This window comes from Falco naumanni, chromosome 2 (assembly GCF_017639655.2).
Source record: "Falco naumanni isolate bFalNau1 chromosome 2, bFalNau1.pat, whole genome shotgun sequence".
Classification (NCBI taxonomy): domain Eukaryota; kingdom Metazoa; phylum Chordata; class Aves; order Falconiformes; family Falconidae; genus Falco; species Falco naumanni.
The window spans coordinates 45792118-45811518 of record NC_054055.1 but is presented as its reverse complement, the minus strand read 5'-3'; the positions used below and the strand labels follow the sequence as shown (position 1 = coordinate 45811518).

The 19401-nt window shown below is 41.1% G+C and overlaps 1 long non-coding RNA gene across 2 annotated transcripts in view; it reads right to left on the bottom strand.

Moving 5' to 3' along the window:
- Positions 1-1047: 1047 nt before the first annotated feature.
- LOC121083629 overlaps positions 1048-19401 on the bottom strand; it is a 31788-nt gene continuing 13434 nt past the window's right edge. For both annotated transcript variants that reach the window (XR_005826431.1, XR_005826430.1), the window contains 2 exons: positions 4287-4434; positions 1048-2560 (listed from right to left, as the gene is read on the bottom strand). This is a non-coding gene — a long non-coding RNA (uncharacterized LOC121083629). The remainder of the gene's footprint in view (positions 2561-4286; positions 4435-19401) is intronic.

The following is a 19401-nucleotide window of genomic DNA, read 5'->3' as shown; positions in this document are numbered from 1 at the left end:
CTGTGGTAACAGTTTCAATGACATAGGGGCAAAAACAGTCTAGGAATCTACCTATTCAGTGGAGAATACTCCCTTACGGTTACTGTTTTGGTCCCATGAAGTAACCATGTTTCATATTGATTTTGAGTTGATTTTGGTTCTCAGTCTTCCAGTTAATTATGATCTTGAAATGTCTTCAACTGTATTAATATACCAAAAAAACCCCAAAACAACCCAAACCAAAAAAACCCCCAAATAACAAAACTCAAAATGCAATAATTAAAGCATTAGTCTGCAAAGGTGAATTTATATGACTACAAATAATCCCAGCTTTACCAGTGACAATTAAGTTTCATGGCAATGTTTTGTAGGGTCATGCAAGATTCCTAGATGTGATTTTCAGTTCTTGTCTCTTGCCCATTTGTGGGGGTTGGGGGGTTGACGGGGAAGTGTATCACACTTCGCTCCCAAGGTAGAAATATTTCCCATCATTCAGGGAATGTTTATTACAAACAGCTAAATGTAGCACTATTGGTCTTCTGCCACTGCACTGATGCAATGCAGTCCATCTCACATGGTGGAAGAAGGGAAGAAAAGGGAAGAACTGAAAAGCACAAAAGAACATAAAACAGTTTCTAGGCCCTATCTCACTTCAGCTCTGTAAAACCTTTTCATTAAGATGTATTGGGCAGCATCAGGAAAACAAAATTAAATCTTCATGAAAGAAAATGAGGGTTTTTTTGTGCCTGTTTAGTGTCAGCCATGAACATTGGCCATTGCAGAACAGTCAGCCACTGATCCAGAAGAAAAATCTTCAAATAAGAGAGGGGTTAATCTCAACATGAGGCATCCCACAATGATAGTACTTTGATTTGAGACCTTGTATTGTAAGGCACATCTGGGAAATATTTAGTGGCTTGACTGACCCTGAGGAAGCTGAGAAATGAGTCAGTGAAACTAAAACACCTGTTATTTATGGACTTAGTTTGTAGCCCAGCTGCAGGTAGAATAAGAAGACTCAATTTCAGTTGCAAATGCAAAGTATTTAAACATTTACTTACACATGCATTAAGTAGATAATAAGCAGTAATCAAATCTATTTATTTCTTTTTCAAAATATCTGGATGCATTTACAATTATAATTAATTATTCTACAGCACTCTCACACTGTACTACTTACAATACAAAAGGTATTAACACTATAATGTCAATATTAATAAGCAGATCCCTGAGAAAAAAATATGATAGATTTAAAGAAGTAATTAACATGAGACAATCTATGGATACCATTTTAAAAGCCATGTCCCTAGAGTTTGAAACTAGTTTGTAGAATATAATAGAAAATTTTCTTTTTGGAGTAGAGACCATATACCTCTCTTCGTGTTGGCATTGCATCTATCATGCTGTGGAATGTTAAAAGAAAATTTAAAAAATTGTGCAACTGCAGTCTCACGTAGTCAAAAGGGCCGTTTTCACTGATTTGTAAAGGATAAAGTTTTCTGTTCTGTTTTTCTAACTCTGTAGAAGTGTTATACTGAAATGCTAAATGAGTTTTCCAGAAGGCCTATTTCAATATCATAAAAGGATATCCAAAATTATACCGGCACATTTGTTATGGAAATAAGCACGGGTAGGAAGCAGTTAAGAAAAATGGGCAAGCCAACTCAGCAAAGCTTAAGCCACTGAGTCCTTCATGAATAATCTAAGTTTCAGATACCTTTTACGTGTATACCCTTTTTGCTTTAACAAAAAAGATAAATTTAAACTACAGAGCTGGGCTGTATTCCATTTCCCCTCTACTGTTCTAAATAAGATATCCAAATTCTTTCCATTTGTCATGGAGAATTAAGGGCATATTTTCATCGTGGATTATATAGTCTCAATTGGTAATATGCCATGTTGTGATGGACCACAAAACATCACATAACCTGGAGCAAATTTCAGATGCATGGAAGAAATTCTAGTTGAACAGCAAACCATGAAAATCTAGGGGAATGCTAGGCCTCTTTGACTACAATTAAAGCATGCAGCAAATTTGTTCCACCAACAGGTTTTCCTGTGTTCAGTGATTGACAAGGTTTGTTCAACTTCTGCAGCACTGTGCATACTAAAGTTTGCGCATGAAATTATTACCACATATGGATTATACAGACACTTGGCAAACTGAGAATACAAAAGCAATTAAGCAAGTGAGGCGAAACCCAATATATGCCTCTCCTTAGCAGGAGACAATACAAAATTCCAAATCAGTATTTAATTGAATGAATGCAGTATTAGTCCTTTGATAAGCCTCAGAGAAAATATCTTCCATCAATATGAGTTGCGCCTCCTAACAGTGCTCTGCCACCAGCAGCACCGCACCGTGTCCCTAGCTTTTTCCCAGCTCTATGCCAGTGACCAGTTTCTTCTGGGTATTCAATTCCTTCACCTTTTCTGAGGATCCAGAAAAGTCCTAGGGATGGCTGTGGTTTTGTAATGGAGACTTTCATCCTTAGGATTTTCACTAGAACTACTACAGCAATTAAATCAAAATAATTTTCTTGGTCAGATCGACTCAGGCCAGACTTTGAATCAGTAGTCTCTGCAAGAAAGGTGAAATGTTATTACCAGATCAGTGGTAGTAAGTTTTCAAAACATCCTAGGTATTTCTAACTCGCTTACTCATGGCACTGTCTGTAATGACACAGGAGGTGTAAAAAGATGCACTTTAAGTAGTTGGTTTCTGAATATTTTGTAGCAACCACCTGTTTCTCCCTGCAAGCTTTATGTACATATAATACCCTCACAAAGTCACATCTGATGACTTGTACACATCAACGTTGCGGTAGTTGGGGACAGGGGCAGTCATAATTATAGGCCAGTTTCACGGCCAGATTAATTTTTACTGCAGCCTTGAAGTTTTACTGTGCTTTGATGATGGAGGACCATAATAATCTGCCACAAGTGTTGTCAGATGTCAGTATCGCTGTATTTAGAGCACTGGATTGAATTTGGTACAGTGGCTATTATTGTTACCATGAAACAAGCTTACTGCTTTGTTATTAAGAAGCAAGGAAAAAGCAGAATGTGCCTGACTTCTGAATAACATAGGTACTTTCAAAAGATGCATTCATTTGCAGATTTTCTTAAAGATGATCCTTCATGCAGAGTTCCTATTGCTAGTAATGGCTATTTTTATGCATTTTTTTCCCCCAAAAGGATAAATACAGCATAGGGTACATATGTAAACTGAAGATCAACAGAAGTAAAAAAAAAAAAAAAAAAAAAAAAAAATCACTTTGCTCTGTTACACTTATTATGCCTTCACTGAATCTGGGCATAAAGGCTGATGTCTACCCAGAAATACAGTGACTTGAGAACAATTGAACTAGAGAAATGTCGCAGCACTCTCCAAACTAGCCAGCTGCAACAAGGTCTTTTACCATCTCATACCAACATACTCTTCATGCCAGTCCCTCTGCTGCCTTCTCCTGGTCTCTCTTCACCCAGGGCGCTCCTTCTCTCTCTCCTCTCTGTTTCTCCTCTCTCTTCCTCGGCTGCTCTCTCTCCATTGCCTCTCAACCACTTAACAGAACCAGCCACAGCTGCACCTTATCTACATCAGCCAACCCACCACCCCTGAAGCCAGCCCACAGCTGTATGTTATCAATGTTAATTAACCCAGCTTCATTCCTCTACAGAGAAATGCTAAAGAATGACACAATTAAACTCAATGTGTAGCAGTCCTGAAAATTTGGCCCAATATTTCTGTAGTTGACACATTCAGCATGTAATTAATCCCAAGTGTTTCACCTTTCTCTTCCTGCTTTTTATTATGTACATAGGCTACACCTTGATCTTAGGTGTAGGACAACTGATAACTGGTTCTGAGAGGAATTGTAATCACTATAATAATGATGTCTGTCAGCTTATTTTTTTCCTGATTCTTGCTGCCATTTTAGCCACTGGAAGTAGTCCCAGGTCCTATATTCCCCTAACTCAGAAAAACAATAACAGAAACCAACTCAGTCCATTTCTATACCTTGAGAGTTTTATTGGTACCATGCAGACACCATCATTGATGTGAACAGTGTGCACACTGCCTGTGCTCATGACGTGCATCTTCACAAAAAGTCCAAGACATTATGGACAAGTATCACCATTCGCTTCCTTACAGTGCCCTGTCTGAGGCATTTTTGTAACAAGCTGTGAAATACCAGTAGTGCGCTAAGAGAATTATAAGAACTCATGACTTTGCACAGGTACTTTTATTTCACTTGATAGAATTCATTTTTTCTTGGGTTTTTCTAGAGATTTTAGCTATTTACCTGCACCTGCTTACTCCTTCTAGCATCTCACATACAGCTTCTCAGCAGACCAGCAGAATTCTTCTCAGACACAGCAGCTGAGTGGGATGTACCAGGAGAAGTTCAGTAACTGCAGCAGCTGTTTGAATAGTGATCAGCATAGGGCAATCTAAGAAAAGCAGATGATTCAGATAATGCATGAAAATCACCAGGTCTTGTAGGCATTTATCGACCAGAAAGACTACCATGCTAGGTGTGATTGAGCAATGAATAACTAAATTTATGGAATGAACATCGCAAAAAAAAGTGGTTTTTATGATAGAGATATACCCTGGGTTCTATTTTTGAGTCTATAAATACTTTTTGAGTACTGTTGTGGAGTTTTATGAGCACTAATGGATTAATAAGGTTGTGTCACTAACGTGAACACTGACTGCTCAGAGGAAATAAGTATAAGCCTGTACCTTTAGAGAGACACGACTTAAGAAAGAGATATTGCGTTTGGGGTTTTTTTCCCTTGATATTTTGGGGTATGTGTGTTTTGGTTGGGGTTTTTTTGTTGTTGTTTGGTTTGGGTTTTGGCAGATTAACACACTAGCAGTTGTTCCTGAGGGGCAAGGCTATAGCCTCATAAATCCCTATTTGGATATCAGGACTACTGCTAGGAAAGATCTGTTTGCTATACAAGCAAGTACAGGATGCTTTTCTTATGATAAAAGACAAGAAGAGTCATGGAGTGCATCCCAACAAAGTTGGCTCTCAGTGAAGAAACTATTACAATTTTTTTTTCCTTTTGAGTGTTAAATATGGCATAATATATGTGTGAAGCAAAGAGGGAAACCTTATTATCAAGGTAAAGAGTGAGGTTAAACACTTGATTTTGAACAGCCTGTCAAGATGCTATATAGCTGAAAGCTTCTTTATAGTTTGTCACAATATATTAATATGTCTTGTACATCCTTCTGCCCCTATTTGACTTGCATAGGGATTTTAAATTACTTTTCAAATGCACATTCTGAATTCTGTAGGAGTTTGCTGGCTTGCTGTCTGATATTTCTGATTTTTGAACATAGATGCATAAATCATTACCCTTTAAAGCTTCTTCTAAAATTTATTGCATTATAATTAACAAGGATCAATTTAATAAAAGCAGGAACACTTTTAGAAACACATTAAATCTAACCAAAATTATTATGACATTTAAGAGCAAAGTGCAAGGTGCTTACTCTTCCAACATCAATCATGTGCCGGTATGGACAGGATTCATTTCACCCCACTATAGCCATCTAAATATAAGTCATCACACCTCATCTACTCACCTATTTTAATATTCCTATTAAATCAGTGGATAGAGACCGGAATCCCCAGGGGGCACACCAGCCCATTCTCAGAGAGGTGAAATAAAGACACCTTTTTCTTACTGGTAAATATAGACGGAGCTAGATGATGTGAGGTAGGAGCTTCATTTGTTTGTCCGCAGGTAAGGATCTTGTGCCACTTGAGGCCACTTATGGTATCCAGGATATCCATGTAGATGTGACTCAGGATTGACCCACAGAAGACCCTTCCGCAGTACTAGCTGGAGGCTAGACAGGTAGACAGAACTGCATCTACCTGTTGCAGTGCCTAAAAATGCACTAAATATGTGACTGTTGCCTCTGAATTGCATCCAATGACTATAAAGGGAGCTCAGGCACATTTAAGTACCAACACTTACCTGAAAGTATGTATCACTGTCACGCTATCTAAAACTGGCAGGTTTACAGGAGGAAGGAAAGCTCAAAACAGACTGAAAGTTTCCCTGTAAGGATACTCAGAAAAATAAGCAGGACAGCATCAAGAGAGGATGTTGCAGGGCCTGGGCCTCTCTTTGTCCCATCTGCCAGCTCTGAGACACATAACGTTGAGCTGAAAGTCTAAAACCACCAGCTCTGAAATTATTTCTAGGGAATATGTGCAAGGATGGTTCAGGGAAGACTGAAAAAATGTGTTATAAGCAGTGGTTATCACTACTGGTAGAGGTCGATGAAGGCAGACTAGCGAAGTAGCTTGAGATCACTGGCTTGCAAGATACCAGCAATTGCATCAAAAGAGAGCACCACAAAGTAGTTTTGGAAGAACAGCATCCTACAGCTTCAGTTGGCTTTCATTCCTAGTCCAGGAAAGGGTCAAAGACTGTCTTCCTAAACACAAAAATGGGATTGTTAAGAGGACAAAAGGGACATTCATGACTAGAGCAACAGTCTACAAGCAGATAACTGTTGTGGCTTCCTAGCTTCTCAGGCCAAAGGAAAGTGAACACTATGACTGACCCACACGGTCTTTACTGCATCCCTGTGCCTTGGTCCAAGTACTGCAAGAGAGTAAATTGTTCTTGACTTGAGCAATAGGACTTGAAAACCAAACTTCTGCTTTCTGTAGTCTTTAATTTATGTGCTTATCTAACAAGTTTGCCCTTAATGTAGGCTGACTTGGCACTGGATTGTTTGCAATGATAACTTAAAAAAAAAATTATATTATTTTGTATTTATTCTCAGGTATGAGTTGCATCAAAGATTCTCTTTATACTTATGCCCCCTGCCTCCCACCACCCTTGCCCTGCTCCTTGAGCACATTTTTCCTAGCCATGGCTGAGATTCCTTCCTCCTGGCCATTGACAGCTCACCATGATGTTTGGGAACACTCCATTGGTGCAGAAAATGGCATTCAGTCACAAGCCGTGGGCCTGGACTTTCTCCTGTCTTCGCATGCATTCTGGTAGAATAGGTCATATGTCTGTCAAATGGTGTTGCTAGCAATCTCTGTGGTAACCCAGCTGTACAAGTCCTCTCATTATCCAAATGAACATTTCTATTTACTCCCTTATCCTGAAGTTTAGCTTGCGTGGCCCCTGTAAGGATGCCGAGGACTGCTACCAGAGACTGTCCTCAAGTTAAGCCTGAATGTCGTGCCTCCCAGCTGTGCATGTTTGTTTGCAGAGGTGGCAACTGTGCTCACAAGACTGGGCTAGCAGGAAGGAAAGCCCATTTCTAGCTCATGCCAGCCATTTCAAAGCTGTTCCAGGAGTTCCAGGGACAATGACGCCCTAGGCAGCAGGACTTGTGATAAAGGTAATTACTGTCATATATACCCGGGTGACTGTGTATTGTTGCTGAAGGGCCCTTTTGGGCAATAAATCTAAGGCAACATTTAGTGAAGGGTTGACCATGCCTACATGTTGACCTACACGTTGACAGCTGGACTTCCTTGTCTCTTTGAGAACCCAAAAAGAACCAAAAACCTCTCTAGCACCCCTACAACATGAGCAGGAAGAATAGGAAGCTCCCACAACCTCCATGATTTCACATGATTTCATGCTACACATCAGGAATAAATTACTCTTGAAGAATTAATGTTTTCCCATAAGCCATAGTATTGAGGATTCTGCAGTGTTCCCTTTGTGGTACTCACAAAGATTGTATTCCAATGCAGCGCCCACCCCAGCAATGGGCACAAGTAACACTGGAGGTTCTGGTTTTCAGATAAGGGTAAAGCCAGGCTTTCTAAATAACCGGATTGTAACCTCAAAAACATTTTTTTTTAAGGAAAAAATAATATTCATTTAGTTGCCCTGTCATCTTCCAGCTCAAATTTTATTTTTATCTTCTGTAATATATTCTTCATATTTAAATTCTTTCTCCAAGTCCTTTTAGTTTCAGTATCTTAACAGGCACATAGGCATTAAATGTGCTTTTATTTTTTGCTTTATTCTTACCAGAGATGTAAGCAGGAAAAATTATTCCTGTCCATGTCTAAACCTCAAATATTGTTTATTAAACACATGTTGTGTCCCAGTATGGAGATAGATGCGCTTCCCTGAGAGGACAAGTGACAACTGTATGTCTGATTTAAGTACATTTGGGATGAGAAGTGCTGTATATCTGTTGCAGCATTGTAAAACGTTCATTTAGATTTGGCTTTTTTTAATTTATTGTAGACTCATGTATCAGTATTAGAAGTTGTAAAGCAGTTCAGCATCCATAAGAAGAAAAATACATTGCCAGTTATTACCTCCCTCTCTGGTATTAGATTGTTGAAACAAAGAGGTCTAGTGGAATGTCTGGCTCTTAAAATTATGCAGGTATGTCCCACAGAAGCTTAGCAGTTATGGCAGGGCAGTAATTGTATTTTGCCTCAGAGTTTTTTAAATTATCTGGGCACCAAAAAAATAATGACATTTTTTTAAGTGGTGGATTCAGTTGGGGCTACACAGGTATGAGCAGTCTCTCTTCGTTAGTGTTTATACCATGGCAGTGCCGAGGGACATCAGCGGCAAGCAGGGCCTGATGGTACTTGGCACCGAACAAACAAGGCAGAGTTTGCCCCAAAGAGGTTATAACCTAAATACACAAGTACTGAAAGGCAAGGAGAGCAGCCCCACACCACACAGGAGACTGGGAGCTGGGGCGACAGCCCACTTCTCCGTAAGCTGGAACACCTCTAAACCAGATTGCTTCTCTCCTGAAGTGCTTGTCTTCAAGTCACAGGTGCCTTTCCAGCAGCTGGAGTGTTTTTTTGCTGCAAAACCTTTAATGTTCTGTCTGTGAGGTAGACCATATTGATTTAAAAAACAAAACCAGAAAAAGAGCAAGAAGGGTCTGCGTAGAGCTGTCAAGGTTAAACTTTGAAATGATTAGTCACTTTCTATTGCAGTCCGTGCAAACTACCAGCATTTCTTAAACATTTCTTTTAGCAGTCACTTACTTGAATAATTAACTCCCGTGACCCTGCCTTGTCATTTACTGGTTAACATGGTCAAATGCTATCATTAACTTTCAGCATTAGCTGTGCTTTCTCATACTTTCCACGCGCTGAATCAAATGCTCAGGCTCAGAGCTCACGTTTCTAAATGCAGAAGCGTGTGGACTCTTCAGAGGCCACCTCTTGCGCAGGCAAGTTGGCTCTGGTGCCACGTTCTCCATGTTTTCCTTGTCTTTTTGGGTCCCTTGTTTCTGGGCAGCCATGTCAGGGAGAGAGCAGAGGTTTACCTCACAGTGGCCTTTCTTTATCAGGAAAGCCAGGAAGCTGCACAAATCCCTGGCATGCATCCACCTTCAGCTTTCTGAGAAGCAGATAGCGTGTCCCAGCCTGTGCTTCATTTAAAGAGGCAGACCATTTGGGGTGAATAGTTAAAGAGCATGGAGCACTGAGGCATCATTTTGCCTGGATTTTTTTCTCCCATCCAAGGAAAAATGCAACCAAAGCAATGGCAGGGACTTTGAAGCTGATTCTGGCTAACAAAGCGATAAGGTCTCCTCAGGATGTTACTGAGAACTCCTGAGTTCTTCCCTATGGGACCAAATTTTGCAGGTCTTGATTCAATGGGAAATTTTGTCTTCGAGACAAATACAGGGTTTGATCTGAGCGTAAAGTTTGCATTTTGCATTCCTACTAGGAGCAGGGTGGGAAACAGCAACACAGCAAGCTCCCTCCATCCTCTTGACGCACAGGCAATGGCAAAATGTCATCCACCTCAGAGAAAGATTTATGTTCTTGTCCTTTTAAATCCCTGCCTTACACTACACCATTATCACAATACATAAGGTAATGGCAGGAGTTGAATGAGTCATGGGAGACTTTCACTTAGATTTAATCCAAACTTTAAAAGCTGCCTACTCTGCATTGCCACAGCGTGGCATGTTTTTAAGCTACAGGAAATACGCTGCATTCAGCAACATCACATAATGTTAATGGCTGAATAATCCACCCCGTGGTCCTCAGTGTCAGTGCTATGGGTGACAGGCAGGGTTAAAAACCAAAACTCTGATTATTAATTTTGTCTGTCACTAGCAAAGATAATTATTTGAAAATGGAGGCTATTGCAGAGCTTGATTCAGCGAGAAAACCGCCCAACTTTTAAACTTATTGTACTGGAAAACCTTTAAACTGCTCTTCGGTACATTTAAGAATTCCCATGCTCTCTCTGGGAACAAAATCTAAAACAAAATCTAACATGAAGGAAACAGGTTTGCTCTGATGCCAGAAGTGCTCTAATTAATGTATCTGGCTTTCATGGTGATAAATGGGGTCTGTCAGAGGGTAATAATTAATTCTTAATAATGTGAACTTCTCAAGGTCATTTTGCCCTTAGGTTTTTAGAGTTCTCCATAACCAAAACTGATACTGTAAATAAACAAATCTTGATTTGCTACACATGTGGTACAGGTATGTGTTTGTATTAATGAGCTCAGCTGCCCTCAGAAGCAGACATGTCGTTTCTGATGCTGTGGCTACTGGCCTCCCACCCTTTGTTTGCACTTACTGTCATGTTGGCTCATACTGTCACTGCAAAACTACCCACCCTCTTCATAGCCAGGATTGATCCACAGTCTGGGTTTGATGCTGGCAGCCATTGTGTGGGTAAAAGGCATCAGTTCCTCTGCTTTAATATTCTCACCTCTAAAATTAGGGTCTATTTTGTTGCTGGAAGAGCCTACAAAAAGGACATGAAATGTTAAAATGGGGTGGGTGTGTGTTTAAAAGTGATTATAACACCAGGGAGAGAAAAAAAATATTCCACCCACCCCCCCACCCCCCCACCCCCAAAACACTAATCTCTGTTCTGCATCTGTCTACTCATTTACCCTCTGGTAACACTGTTGGCTCCCCCTTTCTCTACAGTTCCCTCTCTCTCTCATGGAAAAACTGGGCAGGAAGAGGTCATTGAAAACATTCTTGGGGATTGAGGCTACCAGGGCTTGCTGCTGCACAATTACGCAAGCAGATCCTTTTGAAAAAAAACTTTTAAGAAGGAAATAGGCAGCTTACAGTGAACAAGTGAGAACAGTTCTTATTGTAACTGCGTGCCTAGTACTGACTTTCCAGCCTTATACTGTAAATTGGGCTGCACTAAGGCATAGCTGAGGGACATGAAACTGAAGAGAGAAAAAAATATGAGATAGCTATCTTCATGTTCATCATTTTAGCCTTTATTCTGTAATTTAAACTCTTAGTAGAGAAAGCTTGGAATTCTATAAAATATGCATTTAATAGTAAAGAAAACATAGATGTCTAAGCATAGGTGGCAAACACCAAACTTCCACTCGTTACACAAGGGGAACACTTTGGGCTTTTTTGGTTTAGTTTTTGTTTTTAACATGGGATTTTTTTAGGTTTTGGAATGGTGAACTTAAAGCTAAGATAGGTAAACACAGTTATGGTTCCTGAGTAATCTTTCATTGCCAATCAAAGTAATGACTTTCTTTCTCTTGCCCTTTTTCTTTCTCTCTCTCACTTTGATTTATACCCTGGAGTTTTGCTCAGTGATTTTTCAGAAGCTTCAGAGAAGTTAAAATAAACATGTTTAGTGCTGAACAGATTCATCTTCTCTTCATATTTTTCCTCCAGTTCTTTGCCATGTTCACAAAGCTGCCGTGCAGAAACTCTGCCTCTGGATGACAGCCCCTGACATCCTCTGAAACCATAGCTGTCCCACACAGACATGTCCTTTTGGGGCAAGTTTCTTCTGTGGAGGGGAGGCAGTAATGTGCCCTTTAAACTGTCTCCCCTCTGGGTTAGGAAACATGTCTTATCTAGGTCACTGGTCAAGTTATCACATCTGTATGCGCAACCATCTAGGCTTGGCTGGAAGTCTGCTGGGGACAGTGGGAGGCTGTGCAGGGACAGGGTCCAGCTGCAAGGTCAGGGGCTGGGTTTGGGAAATACCTCCGCTATTGACTCTGCACGTCACACGTGCACTTCAGGGGAAAATTATATGAAATCTGTAGCTCCTGGCTCTAGCACTTATAGATTAATTTCTCCTCTGCTTTTTCAAACTCTACTTTCTGGCTTCATGTTTTACCTATTCAACACAAGTTCACCAAGCTGGCTGAAAATAATATTACATGTGCTGGGTCTTGCATATTGTTGTGATATGTATAGTAACTTTGAAATTTTTATTTTAATAAGAACTATGTCATGTTTGCCACCGATGGCTACAGTTGCAACCCACCTTACCGTAAGAAACAGATTTAAGTCAGAGGGGCTACTTTGCATAAATGAGGGCAGAATTTTAAGATAAAAGCTTCAAATGATTAGATTTCTTTTTAAATGTTCTTATATTTGTCAAGTTTTGCTATGAAAATTCATTTAATAGACAGAGGTGCAAGGTGCAGGAGTGGAGCCATTACTATACTGTGATTATCCAGTTCCCTATAAACTGACTATTTTTACACCACTGCCGCTGTGAAAAGCAGAACTTGGGGAAAAAAAAAAAAAACAAATCAAAACCCCTCAGCTGCTCACAGCCATGCATATGTCCCTAACCAATGCTGTTTTTACGCTAATGACTTTAGATATTAGTACCAGGGAAATCTCCGATAATTGGGTAGATGCCACACACCCACTTCTGTGGATGCCTCTCCTCCTTTTGCTTCGTCTGGTTTATGGCTCCTTTGCATTGTTGTTCTTTATTATTAACAGACCAGCGGCATATTGTGCTCCCAGCTGGTACTGTGCTTTCCTGTCTATATGCCTTCATGTAAAAAACCCCACTGAATCAATGTCTTGCCAACGTGTCTAAAGGTTGAAAAAAATAACTTTAAAATGCTGACATGTGTTTGTTTTCTCAAAACAAACCTTGTGCCTGTAATGTTAGAAGCTCTAATTGCCTAGGGACTTTCTTCCTCTGTCTGTGTGAAAGTTGACAATAAAAAGAAATATTCTTACAGGGAAGTCTTTTTTGTTATTATTTTTTTTCCCTCTTCACCAAATTGTTTCACTATGAATCAAGGTTGTAACTAGAATTATAAAGCAGTAGAAGGAGCCAGGGCTTTCATTCAGGCCCTGTTTCACCCTGAGTCCTCAGGGCCTGGATCACCCCACTGTTTTCTGGGATGTTCCAGCAGTTGCAAAGGTGGTGACAGCTCAGCCTCCAGCTGGGAGGAATCCCCAGAGCCCAGAGATGACAAGGGTAGGACCCTGGGACAGCAAGAAGCTGCTGCCGTAGGACAAGGCTGCTGGGGTTAGAGGTGCTCAGAAGGCTTTGGGGAAGATGCCTTCTTCCTTTTCCATGGGTCCAAAGCAGATGCTGGGGCTTGATGCCAAGCAGGGATCACTGGAATGGGGAGGGGGGAGAAGGGTGTGTAAAAAAGCCTTCATCTAATCCTCCTGTATCCACTAACCCTGCACTGGAATTGAATATTTTAATAGAATTATAGAATCGTTTAGGTTGGAAAACACCTTTAAGATTATCACGTCCAACCATTAACCAAGGACTGCCAAGTCCATCACTAAACCGTGTTCCTATGTGTGGCATCTACATGTCTTCTAAACATTTCCAGTGATGGGGACTCAGCCACTTCCCTGGGCAGCCTGTACCAATGCCTGACCACCCTTTCAGTGAAGATTTTTTTTCTAATATCCAACCTAAACCTCCCCCGGCACAACTTAAGGCCATCTCCCCTTGTCCCATCACTTGTTACTTGGGAGAAGAGACCAACACCCACCTCGCTAAAACCTCTGTTCAGGTAGTTCAGGGAGTGATAAGGTCTCCCCTGAGCCTCCTTTTCTCCAGGCTAAACGTGTCAACTTGTCTTAATCTAAAACAAAGAAAACCCCAGTGGGTCTTAGAACAATTTAACTTTCTGGATTGCAGCAGGGGAAAGACTGAGACTAAGTGTGTATTGGCATTACACATGCCAATATGTATATACTGAAATATACCATGAAACTTGAAAACTGGGCAGCAGGTTCTTCTTCCAGCAGCACGGCTGCACAGAGGGGGCTGTGGTGCCGTACCACCCTGACCATAGCCCAGTTCTGGGAGCCACTGGGAGCCAATGGGCTTGGCAGCAGCAACACAGGCAGTGCTGTACTCAAGGATCTGAACTGAAGCCAGCATGGAAGATGTCCTACAGGCTTTGGGGAGCTGCTCCTCTGGCATGTATACAGGCACCCCTCCCTTCTGCAGGGCATTGCATCTGTACCAGCACTGGCTGGGCAGCTTGGGGTGCCACAGAGTACTGCTGGGTAGAGCAGGGACTCAGTCTCAGCTGCTGGGTAACGGTGTCTCAGGACAAAAAGTTACTGATATTTTATGTAAAGTGCATGTGACTTCATCTGAACCCTTGCTGTGCAAGGGCTGAGGTGGAAGCTTCAGTTATTGCTGGTATTTTTCCCATAGGGTCTGACATAAATCAAGAACTGAAAATGAGGTGGGATACCCAAGGCTTCTAACTCACTTTGCAAAAACAGAGTGTAATGTACTGAAGAGGGAGTGTCAGGCTTTGGCTTTTTTTAATTTCCTGGCTATTGTTGATTTATATCAGAACTTTAAAGCTATTTAGACACAGTGTTTTGTTGGTATTTCCTTAGTATGAATGAGTGAAAGGGGTGACATATTTCATGGAAGTTTATGTAGGTATTCTTCTCAGAATAGACCCAAAGGGTTCTTTTGGCATCAGCACATCCATTAGGCAATTGTTGTTAAGATGCATAATAGGTACCAGGTAGACTTTGTGGCTCCTAGAGGTTTGTCATGCCCTCTTCCTTTAAACAGATTTTGTGTATGGCATATATATAGAATTTTGTGTATTTATACTACATACCAAACCACAGTCCATAAAATTCTCTGGTCTCTCTTATAAAACACTTACTTAGGATATATGCCATGTGTGGAAAAATATGTGTCAAATTAGATTTTACAAGTTTTCATGCATGCTCATTTAGATGATTTATCAACCTCACTATCAGGATCTTTCAAGAAAGAAAGTTTTTTCAAAGCTACCAAAAGGAAGCATATACCATGTGATTAATGCCAGTGCTTACTTTTAATTAAAACAGCTGTGAAATAAAACAACAATTAAAAATATATGAAAATAAGTACCTTCAGAGACATTACACTAATTCTTGTATTTCTTTGTTCTTACTAGAGGCCAGTGATAATCCTGGGAGCAGTTCACAACTACATCCCTTTTTATCAGTTCACGTTTGGCCTAAACTAATGGTCCTTCCACTTTTCTTTTTTTTTTTTCTTTTTTTTTTTTTTCCAAATTGGTGATAAAAGCCCAGAGATCTGCAAGTGAGAGCTGAGTTCAAAGCTCTGCCTTGGCAACTGGAGACAGCATAAGCCAGGCAGCAGCCCAGGGCCACGGGGAGTGCCCCCTGCCACCCCTAGTGACAGTGGTGTTCCTCACCACTCGGAAGTCCAACAGCAGGGCCTCAAAAGCAGGGAGGGAAAACCACAGCAAATGGCTTGGGCAGATGGAAAATAGACCAAAGCAAGGATTCTTCTGACCTCTGTCTCGCTCATGTACAGAACTGTCTTTTTCAGAAAATTCCCCAGGAAAGCACCACATTGGCATCATCCTTTGAAATCCTCATGAGCAGATTCTCCCTTTGAAGAGCATCAGCTATCAGCTCAGCTCCTTGCATGTGTAGCTGAAAAATGTCCCTATCACTTTCCAAGTGGCGTTTACAAGGATGGCAATGTGCTGGTGCTGTGCAGAGTGTCCTCCCCAGCTGCCTCCAAGGGTTGCAATGAAGACTATAAATTCTAAGAGTATTTCTGATCTAAAGAGCACAGCAACCAGTTTTCTAAACCCAGATCATGCCTTTACCACTCACAGGTACCATTATCAAGTCACTAAGCTGTCATTACACTGAATTTCTTAAAACGAAGCCATGTGCAATGGCAAGTCAAAAAAACCCCAAAAACCTCCAGAAACAGGAACACACTGAAAATGTGGGAGAAAGCTCTGTACTTCAGGAATCTTTGTTCTTACACTGTTTCATTTTCACTTCTTCATAATACTAAAAATGAGATTTTTCTCACCAATTAATTCTATTTTTGTTCAGGATGTGCAGCCAAATTACTGGAAATATTATAAAAGTAATTTCTCACAGTTTAAAAGAAGTAAAAGCCAAGCCATTATGGAATACATCCAGCAGCAACAAAGGAGATGCTGTTTTGACTCGGTGCAAAAAAATTATGTTTTTCCCACTGAAAGTTAATGGCAAAGGCTAACCAACACCAGCTGGGGGAAAAAAATTAATTAAAAATTACTTAGCTTATAGGGAAATATTGCTCTTTCATTTTAAAACACAAAACACACACAAAAGTGTAGGGGTAGAGTGTACACTTTTTCTAAATGAGGAAGATATACCTCTTCCTACATTGCACAGTACGAATCCCCAATCATATGTCATGGTCTAAATCTCAAATAAAAGTTGCATGGGTTAAATTGACAAGTTAAATAATCAGAGGAGAATATTAGTCAAAAGCTTGCTCCCACCAAAGATTTGATAAATAGTTTCTGAGAAAAGAAGAGACTACTCAGTTCTGAAACAGGCCCTGGAGACATTTGGATATTATTTAATAGGAAGAGAGTTTATCCTGGAACAGACCATGGTGCATGAGAGTGGCTGAGCGGGATGAAAGACCAACAGCAGAAGTACAGGGTGGTATCTATCACTCCAACCTTTTCCTTTCCCAGTCAGACATATGGCTGAATCTTGTAATTTAAATGCAGATTATGTGTCCCAGCAGGAGTGCCTGAACACTCTGGAACCAGTGTCACATTTCAGTAGGGATGTCAGCAACTGTTTTGTGTTGCATCATTTAAAAATACTTTGTTCTCTGCCAAATGTAAATATTTTTCATGCTTTTAAATGATGGTCTTCCTTCTACAGATGCTTTTTACTCTTTTAAGGGGAAAAGCATTCATTTCTCTTTTTCTGTACTACCTGAAAGCTAGTTTGTCTCCTGTTTACACAGGAGGAATGTATCTCCCCATTTACAGTCCCAAGATGGCTGAACTTCAGAATGTTTGGCACCTTGACATGCTTGAGACATGGGCCCATGTGAACCTAATGAAGTCCAACAAGGTCAAGTGCAAGGTGCTGCACCTGAGTTGGGGCAATCCCAAGCACAAATATAGGCTGGACAGAGAATGGATTGGGAGCAGCCCTGGGGAGAAGGACCTGGGGGTGTTGGTTGATGAGAAGCTCAGTGTGACCCAGTAGTGTGCATTAGCAGCCCAGAAAGCCAATCATATGCTGGGCTGCATCAGAAGTGTGGCCAGCAGGTCGAAGGAGGTGATTCTCTCCATCTGCTCCACCCTCGTGAGAGCCCACCTGGGGCACTGTGTTCGGCTCTGGGGCCCCCAAGATAAGGACATAGACCTGTTGGAGTGAGTCCAGGGGAGGGCCATGAAGATGATCAGAGGGCTGGAGCAGCTCTCCTGAGAAGGCAGGCTGAGAGAGTTGGGGTTGTTCAGCCTGGAGAAGGCTCTGGGGAGACCTTACAGCAGCATTCCAGGGCCTCAAAGGGGCCTACAAGAAGGCTAGAGAGGGACTTTTTACATGGACATCTAGTGACAGGACAAGGGCGAATGGTTTTAAATTAAAAGAGGATAGGTTTAGATTAGATATTAGGAAGAAATTATTCACTTTGAGGGTGGCACTGGCACAGGCTGCCCAGAGAAGCTGTGGATGCCCCATCCCTGGCAGTGCTCAAGGCCAGGCTGGATGGGGCTCTGAGCCACCTGGTCTGGTGGAAGGTGTCCTGTCCATGGCAGGGGGTTGAACTAGATGATGCTGAAAGGTCCCTTCCAATCCAAACCATTCTATGAAATGGACAATGCAGACATGGTACAATGATTGCTCTCAGTGGAGGTACAGGAGGTGTAGGTGCCAGGTGGCACAAAATGCTGTGAAGCTCATATAGAGAGACAAGCAACCCCAAAGTCACAGTAATGGTATGGCCCAACAGGTATTTGTTCTCAAGTCCGTAGGTTCAAATGCTAGCGTGCGATTAGCTACGTAGCTAAATTATTAGTGTGGTCTTCTGGTGCTATATTGGCAATTGTCACCAGGGGTAAGGCCTTATCAAGTCTAGGACTAACGTGAAAAATTCAGCTGTGGCCTAGGAAGTCCCATCTATTGCGACTCATCTCCCAAATGAAGGACAAATGCCTTTAAAAAGGTTAATTCTTAGACTGCAAATGGGCAGCAAATTAAGATGTGGGACCCAGGAAAAGTGACTGGATGATGTAGCAGAGTGACAGAACAGGATTCAACCTGAGCGCTTTAGAGGAAGCCACACTACACAGCTGATCCCAGTAACCTGTATTATGATATGGTGGGCAGAGGAGATAGATAGAAACACACTCCGAGCACACCTTGATGGAATACTACTAACTTGTATGTCCAAACAATGCAACTTTTGTTTTAGCTCATGGGCACTTAAATAATTAGTTGAGGTAGAACTGAATCAAATGGGACATATCCCAGCCTAAGAAACGTTCAAACAACAGCAAATCTATGTGCAGGGTAAAAGATACATCCCTCAGGTAGGTTTTTACTACATTTATAGTCTAGACTAGTATGTGTGGTGCTGTGGAGGGCAACTACATGTGTAAAAAAATTATATCCCTAAGAAGTACACAGAAAAGAAAGGACACACTGAGAAGCCCATCAAAACTTACTTCAAAATGTTGTTGTGATGTCTGTGTAAAGGTTTTTTGATTCTTCTTCTGTTGCATGATAGAAAAGTTAAATCCTTCCTAAAAACTTGCATGCAGGCTGATTAGTGAGCAAAACCAGACACAAAAGTGAGAAAGGACAAGGTAGGCTTTGGCAGGGGTACGGGGACATTACTGTTCTTCCCACTGAATCGTATCTCTATCAAAATGTATTCCATAGGTGAGGAATCAAGAATTGTTTCCACATTTTTTGATGCTCATTAGGAACTGGTAGGAGAGAGAGCAGATCAACATTTGACAGCCTTCTTTCACAGGCATAATCTTAAAATCTCTGTGTTTTAGAGAGAGATTTTGATGTGCTCATTCTTCAAGCCCCTGGCTTTTAGGTTTGTCTTTACATGTTTCAGTTTACAATCTGAACCAAGAAAACCATTGTTTTCTATGTTTTGTAGACTTTGATCCTCTGAAAATCTGATTTAATGAATTCTGCCTTTTGCCTCTTACCTAGATAAACAGTCTTTAAAAAACCCCAAAGAACTCATGCCATCAACAACACTAACAAATGTCCTGTCTGTGAGCACAAGTAGCAAGAAAATAGCCTTAGTGGTGTTTAGCCTGCAGATACCTGGTGGAACTCCACAACCATAGATTCTAATTAAGGGAATGACTTTTCA